This window comes from Heterocephalus glaber, unplaced genomic scaffold, assembly GCF_053883595.1.
Source record: "Heterocephalus glaber isolate CG9 unplaced genomic scaffold, H.glaber_assembly_v1.0 deba00001504, whole genome shotgun sequence".
NCBI lineage: Eukaryota > Metazoa > Chordata > Mammalia > Rodentia > Bathyergidae > Heterocephalus > Heterocephalus glaber.
In genome coordinates this window covers 15,264,138-15,273,017 of record NW_028258324.1, presented here as the reverse complement: position 1 = coordinate 15,273,017, position 8,880 = coordinate 15,264,138, and the positions used below count along the sequence as shown (strand labels likewise).

Sequence of the window (8,880 nt, the reverse complement as noted above, 5' to 3'; positions counted from 1 at the left end):
TTACATTAATATACTTTAATGTTAATATTATTAATACTGTGAATAATAATTGCTGGGATTTTTTTAGTGCTTCCTCCATGCTAGACTCCATATTAATTTTTGTAAAGAAATCTTATCAAGAGGCCTGGGGATGTGACTCAGTGGCACTGCACCTGCCTGGCAAGTGCAAGGTCCTGAGTTCGATTCCTGGTACTGGAAAAAAAAAAAGAAAAAATCTTCTCAAGAAACCTGCAACCTAGCTACTATCATAATCATTTTTCAGATGAAGGAACTGAGGCACAAAGAGGCTGGATAACAGGCCCAAAGCCACACAGCAAGTAAACTGCAAAACCAGGGCTTAGGTAAGACCTGTTGAATCCCAACCCCAAGTTTTCTCCCACGCCCCCACCCCACTTACCAGTGTCATCTTCCCAAGGTGCAGGCTTCACTCCCTGCTTTATAGAAGCAGCTGGGGCTCTGCTCAGCAACAACTGGTTAAGTCAAGGATGCCTGTATCTCTCAATCCCACAAACCCACTTTTGGTAAACTGTAGCACATGGTCATCAGCAGACATGCACAGGAAGGCCCATGGCAGGACTACTGGTAATAGTGAAGAATAGGAAATGGCCCGATGCCTCTCAACAGGAACACAGATAAACAAACAGCAATGAGTTCATGCAACGGAATGGTGACGCACACAGAAAATGAGTGGCGCTTGTCTTCCTTTGTGTGCCAACCAGGAACTTTTAACAAACATAGGGCTGAATGAAAAAGCAACCACGTGTCTTTCTGTAACAACAGGATACCATATATATAAAGTTATGAAACCTAAACTATACTAAGCTTTGCCTAGATGTACATGTAGTCCAAATGTAAGAATAGGTATAGGAAGAGTAAACACCAATTTGCCATGGCAATCACCTCAGGAGAAAGGGACAAAAAGGGACCAAAGAATGGTACAGAATGATCCCCAACTATACCTATGAGAATTGTTTTCTTTCATTCTATTTTTTGTGGTACCAGGAATTGAACTATATTGGGCTATATATATATTGGGCTATATCCCCAGCCCTGTAATATAAATTTCTTTAAAAAAAAAAAAAAGATGTATGTTTGTGAGCCTGTGATGAAACAGAAATCCCACTAACTATTGGTAGAAGTGTGTACTGGTTCGATCTAGGAGGAGGATAAATGGGCATCACACATCAAAGTCATGCACATACCTACAAAATTAGTTGTACAAGACTATACATTATGGAATTGCTTATAAAAGCAAAGAATTGGAAATATTCTAAATATCAAGCAGCTCTAAGAATGAAATGCAGGGATATGGAAAGATTTCTAAGGTACAGAACCCTGGGCATTAGGTGATAAGATATCGTGCAAAAAGTGAGGGTATGAGGGAGAAAGTGTGTGAGCTTGATGTGCATAAAATATTTCAGGAATGATATACATGAAACCCAGGGTCGCTGGCTGTCTGTGAGCAGAGAAACTTGGGACCAGAGAGGAAAGGAAATTTTTCACTAGAGACCTTCCATTTTCTTTTAAATTTCGATCTATGTGAATATATGGCCTATTAAAAAAAAAAAAAAGATAAAATTTTAAACCTCTGAAGTAAGGCAAGGCTCTCCAATTGCCAGTAAGAATGATGACAATGGGAAATGAAGCACAGGGCTGTGTTATCTGCTCCTCATGGGCTCCCAGCCTGGCAGTGTTGTACACAAATAACAGTTTCAAGCATGAGGACCTCCGTTTTGGTCCACATTGGCTCCTCTGTGGCTTAGAGCTCCCATTACCCATATGAGGGGTCCCTTCCTATTCAGACATGCTGCCACTCCCCAGTCCTCCGAAGTGCCACCTCCAAGCAAACAGTCAGAGTCAAGAGGCACCTGGAACAGGGCACACCAGGATTTTGAACTGGCCCCTCGCAAGGCCCCAAAATTTTGACTTTTGCTTCCCCCAACAAAAGCCTGCTTGTACCACCACTGCAGCCTGTCAGTAATTACCCCCAATTACAAACCCAGAGCCCAGCTAGGCCTCAATTAGTCTATCAAGGGGCCTTGGAGAGGTTTGCTGCAGGAAGTGTAAAGCCCACATGTGACCTCTACCCACAGGGTAGCACACTCTTCCCCATCACACCAGGATCCTGAAGATTCGGAAACTTGGTGCCAAGGGGTCCTGAGAAGACTGTTGGCCCTCTCTGTCCCCACAGTGACCATTCCCTGCAGAACACAGGCAGGTACTCTGTCTGGAAGTGCAGCTCCCCAGTCTTCCTACCCACTCCCTGCTCAGACCACACACATTCTCCCCACTTACCACTGTTCAGGACAAGGTGCAACATCTCCAGACCATCATCTCCTTCTGGGACAAAATGCACATCTTTGGACAAAGGTGCAAAAAGATGCCTCAGGCTGTGCCCTTGAAGCCAACCATGGGCATGTTTCAGAGTGCTGGGAGGAGGACTAAGTGCCCATCTCTTCCCAGAGAAGAGACTTCTCTGTTGTGTTGTCCAGAAACACATGGTTCCCTTGACCAATCTTCTCCTGAAAATTCCTTGAGAATGACACCATCAGATTGCTGAGCCCAGAGTTTGGTAAGCTGTGAAGGTTTCACTGAGTTTGAGTTCACTCATGTGTTCCCAGTGAGTGTGTGCAGCTGTAGGAGAGAGATTCTTTGCATGTACATGTGTGTGTGCATCGCAAGCCCGAGTGTGAGAAGGTATATGGAGAGGACTAGTGGGTCTCGTAACTTACAGCTAGATTTGGTCGGAAAGAAGGAAGGAAAGAAGGAAGGAAGGAAGGAAGGAAGGAAGGAAGGAAGGAAGGAAGGAAGGAAAGAAGGAAGGACAGACTTCCTGATTTGGGAGGGACAAACAGAGGTGAAACTAGGAAGTCATGCTGCCACTGATTAACTGGGAACTTCTGGCAAGTTACTCAATTTCTCTGAGCTGCAGTTTCCTCATCTGTAAAATGGGAATAGTATCAGTGGCAAGCAGGAGAATTGCAAGTTTGAGGCCATCCTGGGCAATTTAGCAAGGACCTATTTCAAAATTTAAAATAATAAAAACAGGAAGGGCTGTGGAGGGGGTGTGGATCAGCAGTAAAGTACAAAATGGGATGTGTGGGACCCTGGATTCAATCTTTAGGTGGGGATACCTTTCACAAAAAGACATGTACAAAAATGTTAACAGCTACTTTATTTATGATATTTCCAAACTGGAAGCAAATGCCCATCAATAGATGGGTAGGTAAACAAATTATGTAATATTACAAAGCAATAAAACGAAATATCTGACAGTAAGATCAGTATGCAGAAGAAATGAGACACAAAGAAAAGACACTGTATGTCACATTTATATAAAGCTTAAAACAAACTTAATGGATGATAGAAATCAGAATACAATTTACTTCTGAGGGACAAGCACTGACTGCAAAACATATTAGGGAACCTCTTGAGCTGTCAAAACTATTCTGTATCTTGATCCAGGTCATGGTTACATAGTGCATTACATGTAAAAATATATCAATCTGTACCCTTGAGAAGTGTAGTACTTACTGCCTGTAAGTTACCCACATGCACACTTTCTTGGTGTGCGTGAAATCTCATTAAGAAGGCCAGTAATACAAAACACAAGACACAGACCTTCTCTCTCCCTTCCTTTGAACTTCTTACAGCTCGGCCTCTAAGGCTGCCCTCCTGCATGGAAGCCCTTTTGACAGTGCCCACTTTGGGGTGAGAAACTTGGGCCAGGGATGAGCACTAAGGGGAAGGGCTCTCCTGTGTCCCGCCGTGAGACTGTTAGGGCATCGAGGCTCTAGGCAGCAGGCTCTCTGTTTCTATTGTCTACTTTGCTTCAGACAAGTCCTTTCCATGGTCAGAGAACCAGAGTTTTCCTTGTCCCTGCCTAAGATTTAGCAGGATGGCTGTGCAGCTGCAAAGAGCAGGTAGCTCCAAATGACAGAGGACTCCCAGCACCTGAGCTGAACCTCAGTGGCTCAGCCACTCTTTCATACCTGCAGTCTCTTTCTCAGAAATTTTAGCTCTTTTACAATCGGCATTTCCCAATTCTCCCTGTGGATCAGAACCACCTTCTAGCTCTACTAGAAGCTGTAGAAGACCCCCTGTGGGAAGCAATGAGACATGGGGCACAGTCTCTGCCCATCAAGGCCTACAGTCTAGACGTGGAGAAAGGCAATAAGGCAACTTTTTAAAATGCATCATGTGTCATCAAATCTTCCCCTAAGAATATGCTTTTCCAGTTTTTTTATAAAATGGAGTACTATTCAGGCATAAAGAATGAGAAACTAGAGTCATTTATAGCTAAATGGATGCACATTGAGGCCATACTCTTAAGTGAAATAAATAGGACACACATGTGTAAATTCCGAATAGTTTCTCTGGTGTGAGAAACTGAAAATGTAAATAAGGGTTAAAATGATTAAAATGAATAATTGATAATTTGAAATAGGAAAAAAGGTATAAAGAGGTAGGGGTGAAAGGAGGGGAAGGGGAAAGGGAAAAAGGGAAGGAAAAATTATGAGAAAAGAAAAAAAAATGGAAATGAAATCTATGTAGATAGAGAACAGTGGAGGGGGTGAAGAGTGCACAGGGAATGGGGAAAAAATAAGAACCAAGATACATCATGTACAGGTACAAGCACCCGATGATAAATGTAAATGTACTGTATACCTAAAACGTACCAATAAAAGAATTTAAGAATAAAAAATAAAATAAAATTTAAAAAATAATATGCTTTTCCTAACAGACTGCTCCTCTTCCTGTGAAGTAGATATGTATATTGCATGAACCTGTAGTTATTCAAGATTAGGATTAAGGATAGACAAGGTACAGTAGTTAGTTACCTTAAAATATCCACTCCTAAGCAGTATTATTTTTTAAATCCTTTCACCCTGTCTATCTCCCTGTCCATGGCCTCCTCTCCTCCAGTTGGGAGGCACTCCACCACAAGCTCTTCACATGCAAGGCAATGTGCCATGCCTTGAGCCTTCACCATCATGTCCATGCACTGTGTACAGATGCCAAAACTCTTGAGGTGCAATGTTGAACTCTTAAATAGTAGCCATGACATCAATCAACCCCAAACTGGTACGCAATGCATAGTACAAGGAATATGTTTGTATTGGGGGGGAATTTTGTCATATTTCTTAAAATGCATCATGTTCCACAGCAAAGTTTGGAATCTAATATCAAGGCACTCCCTGTTCAAGACTGAACAAAATGACTTTGGGCCATGGAAATTATAGGAGATATCAAAGGATGCCCCTCTAGGAATTCTCTCTCCTGGAGCATCCCAGAGGTCTTTGGAGGGAAGAAGTCCTCAAGCCCCCTCTGTCCTTTCTTCCTGAGCTAGCCTCAACTGGGAGAAAGACCTAGTGCCCTGATAGAGGTGGGGCATACACTCCTGGAGCAAAAAGACACTGCTGAACTTGTAACCCAACATCACATCAGTGCGGTAAGAAGGAACCAAAGCCTGGCACAGTGGCAGGTGCCTGTGTCCCAGCTAACCCAGACTCTGAGACAGGATTACTCAAGCCCACAGCTGCAAGACTGGCCTGGGCAACATAGCAAAATCCTATCTCAAATAAAATAAAATAAAATAAACTCAAGAAGAAACCCAGAGCTCTGGTGTGCTGCCTCCTAGCCCAACCCAATACAGAAAGGGGTAGAGGCTCAACAAAACACCTATCAGGGGCCAGGGATTTAGCTCAGTGGTTCCACTGCCTGCCTCGCAAGCACAAGGTCCCCAGTTCGATCCCCAGTACCAAAAAAAAAAAAAAGACACCTATCAGCTGGAAACAGCTCTCTGAGTTTCTCCACAGAGCACTGCAGGGAGTAGTTTCTCCATTCTCTTAATCTCTCCTTCTCTCTTCCACTCCACTTACTCTCTCTACCAAACAAATATTTGGGAAAATGACTCTGCTAATCCCAATCAGTCTAACACACCCTGGCCTCAGGCCTGGCACTGTGTGTGTGTGTGTGTGTGTGTGCGCGCGCGCGATCCCCAATGGATGCAGCCTGCCAGTCTGAGCCTTCACCAGAGCTGCAAAAAAAAAAAGAGGAAGCCAGTGTGCATGGCCTGTATGTGTGTTAAAGCCATTGGGTGCTCACTCTGTACCTGAGCTTCAAGAAGAAACTGAACAACCCTACCATGGAGAACATGGAGGGGGAGTCAGACTTGCAGACAAGGAGCCAAGATATTACTCTGCAGCACAAGATGGGCGGGCTTACCAGTGTTCGAAGAGGCCCGGAGTCCAATTTGGCATGTCTTCCACCAAAATGTTCAGGATCTGAACTACCACATGTAACAGGTGAGTGTGAAGTGTAGTGGGAGACCTGGAGAGGACTGATTTCCAGTTGGCTGAGAGAGTAGAAGAGAGAACTGAACAGAGGAATGTGACCTGCGCAGACTCAGTGCCCACAAGGTGTAGGGACCAGAGGGTGTGAAGACTGTAAGTTCCACAGCTGAAATGTGGAGGAAGTACTAACAAGCACACTTGGTCCTTTTCAGACCGACTGACCCACAAGCACCGGGCTGCAGACCTCACCTTGTGAAAGGGCAGGAAGCTAAGGAGTGTTTCAGCAGCGACCTCCCCTCCAAGAATGGGGACTGCAGGACCTGGCTCGGTGGCAGCAGTGGCGCAGGATGAGCGGAGCGATGTCGGGAAGACTCTGCCGGTCTCTCGGCATCACGAACCGGCCGCCTTCTGCTGCTACTGCGGGATTCCCCCACGGAAACTGCTCGCTTCATCTGGGCCGAGTGAACTGCTGGCGCCGGCTGTCCGTGCCTCCGGCGCCGCACGGGGCCAGTCTTCGGGGAGGCTCGGCAGCTCTTCCGCGGGTCCCTGGCATGGCATGCACAGGCGACAGGCAGGAGGTGCAGTTGGCTCCAGAGATGTATCTGAGAGTCCCTGGAAGGCCAGGACAGCAGAGGCCATGAGCTCCGCTAGGCTCAGGACCCTGTTCTCTGGAGGTGGGGTCACCCTGGGCCCTGTGTCACCGCAATGCTACAGAGAAATAGTGGTCCTAGGCCCAAGTGCGCTGCCAGACAGGATCCTGATCTCTCCAAGAAGCAGGATCTGCCCAGCCTGCTTACAGGAGTTGAGAAGTAAACCAAAGCAGACGCGCATCCGGGAGCACCAGCCTCACTCTCCTCAGGCTAAACCGAAGCACGGACAAGACTCTGTCCTCCCCCTAAGTCTCCTCCAGTCCCAAGCCCATTGCTTCTTCCCCAGAGGATGGAGCAGTCCTAGAGGCAGTCATGGGGGCAGTCACCTGTTTTCCCAGCCTTCCAGTGCCCTACTGCCACGTGGACTCGCAATTTGTGGAGACAGACTAATTCCAGCCCCTCCTAGTGTGGGCGGCTGGAGGCACCCCATGTCCATTGGAGTTAGGGGTTTGTTCCTAGAAATAACAGCCAGAAATCAATACCTGGTAGATCAGGACTCCTCTTTTTGCCACTCAGCAAATCCTTTAGAGGGATTCTTTCCTTTATCCCCACCCCCTCTGCACGCACACAAACTCCTTAAAGACTGAAAAGGGAGCTGAGTGTGGAATTCAGGGAAGTGATGACACACACAACAATGCTGTTACACCTGGCTGCTGTGGAGCTGAGCAGCGGAAATGCCAGGGAGGAGGGGAGAAGAGATAGAGAGCCAGTCTGGGTGGCCAGAAAAAGGGGGGGAGACAGCAGCCCCCCACCAGGATGGGGCCAGACCCAGCTATGTCATGTGTGCCCCCCCCCAGGCCTGAGAAGCCAATCTGCAACAGCCCTAAACCTGACTCACTGCTCAAACAGACGGAGAGGGGAAGAAGAAAAACACCTGCACTCCTGCTCAGAAAGCCACCACAGGGATTTTGGAGAGTGCTGCTCCTTCCCCATGGATGCTGGGGGTGGGGGGCTACCTTGGGATGTTTTCAATAATGGGTGGAGGCCGGTACCTAGTGAAGAGAGTTCAGAAGAGCCTAGCTCCCTCTCACCCTGGTGGTCAGGCCAGGGTTGCCCTGCTGACCTCACTGGAATCATCTTCAAGACACTGAATTCCAGAGCACCCCAGCACCCTGTCATCCCTTCCTTTCATCTTGGAATGTGGATCAGAGGCACATTCAGAGAAGGGAGCAGACAGCAAATGTCAGTGCCCTATGGATAGTGGAGCCACAGGCCACTGGGGGCTCTTCAGGCTTCCAGAGAACTCTCAGACTGGGCAGCCTGGGAGGAAGAGTAATGACAGGCATTGAGCTAGCCACTCCAGACATGCCAATCACTAAGGTACATCTGCATGACATGCATTCAGGCCACCTTCCTCCACAAAGCATCCTGGCCCCCTCCTCAGCACCTACAAGTTTGGGGCTTGAGGATTCAAAACACCAGCCATCTCTCCCACACTTTATGATTGCAAACTTCTTATTAAGGCTAAGTGAAAAAGAATATTGTTAGAAGGCACACCTGACTTTGATGCCAGCACAGATCTCTTTGGACAATCTCCCTCCACAATATGCTGACGTAATCAGGTCCCAATCAGACTTCTGCTGAAGGTAGATAAGAACTCACTCCTGCACCTTTGGAGAAAGATTAGAAAAAATCCCTCATCAGGAGAGAGATTTGAACAAGTGCTTCCCTCGGCCTGTTGTTTTTTCTTCCAATTCTACAACAGAATTATATACATTTTATATATATATATACATTAATTATATACATCTATGAAAGATAGAATGAAAGGGAGGAAGGAAAGAGAAAGAAGGAAAGAGACAATGCCATAGCCATGAAACCACACTTACCTGATATCTGATACACATATATACCTACAAGTATAAATGTGTTATATCTCATAAATACAAATCTCACAGTTTGTATATGTGCATACCTGAGTTTCTGACCAACGC

General features: G+C 46.3%; 1 long non-coding RNA gene across 1 annotated transcript; it reads right to left on the bottom strand.

The window, feature by feature from the left end:
• Window positions 1-3,156: 3,156 nt before the first annotated feature.
• On the bottom strand, window positions 3,157-8,710 carry LOC147825254 (uncharacterized). Its single transcript, XR_015440828.1, has 2 exons — window positions 8,444-8,710; window positions 3,157-6,908 (listed from the first exon to the last, which is right to left on the bottom strand). It is a non-coding gene; the product is annotated as an uncharacterized LOC147825254 (long non-coding RNA).
• Window positions 8,711-8,880: the final 170 nt, after the last annotated feature.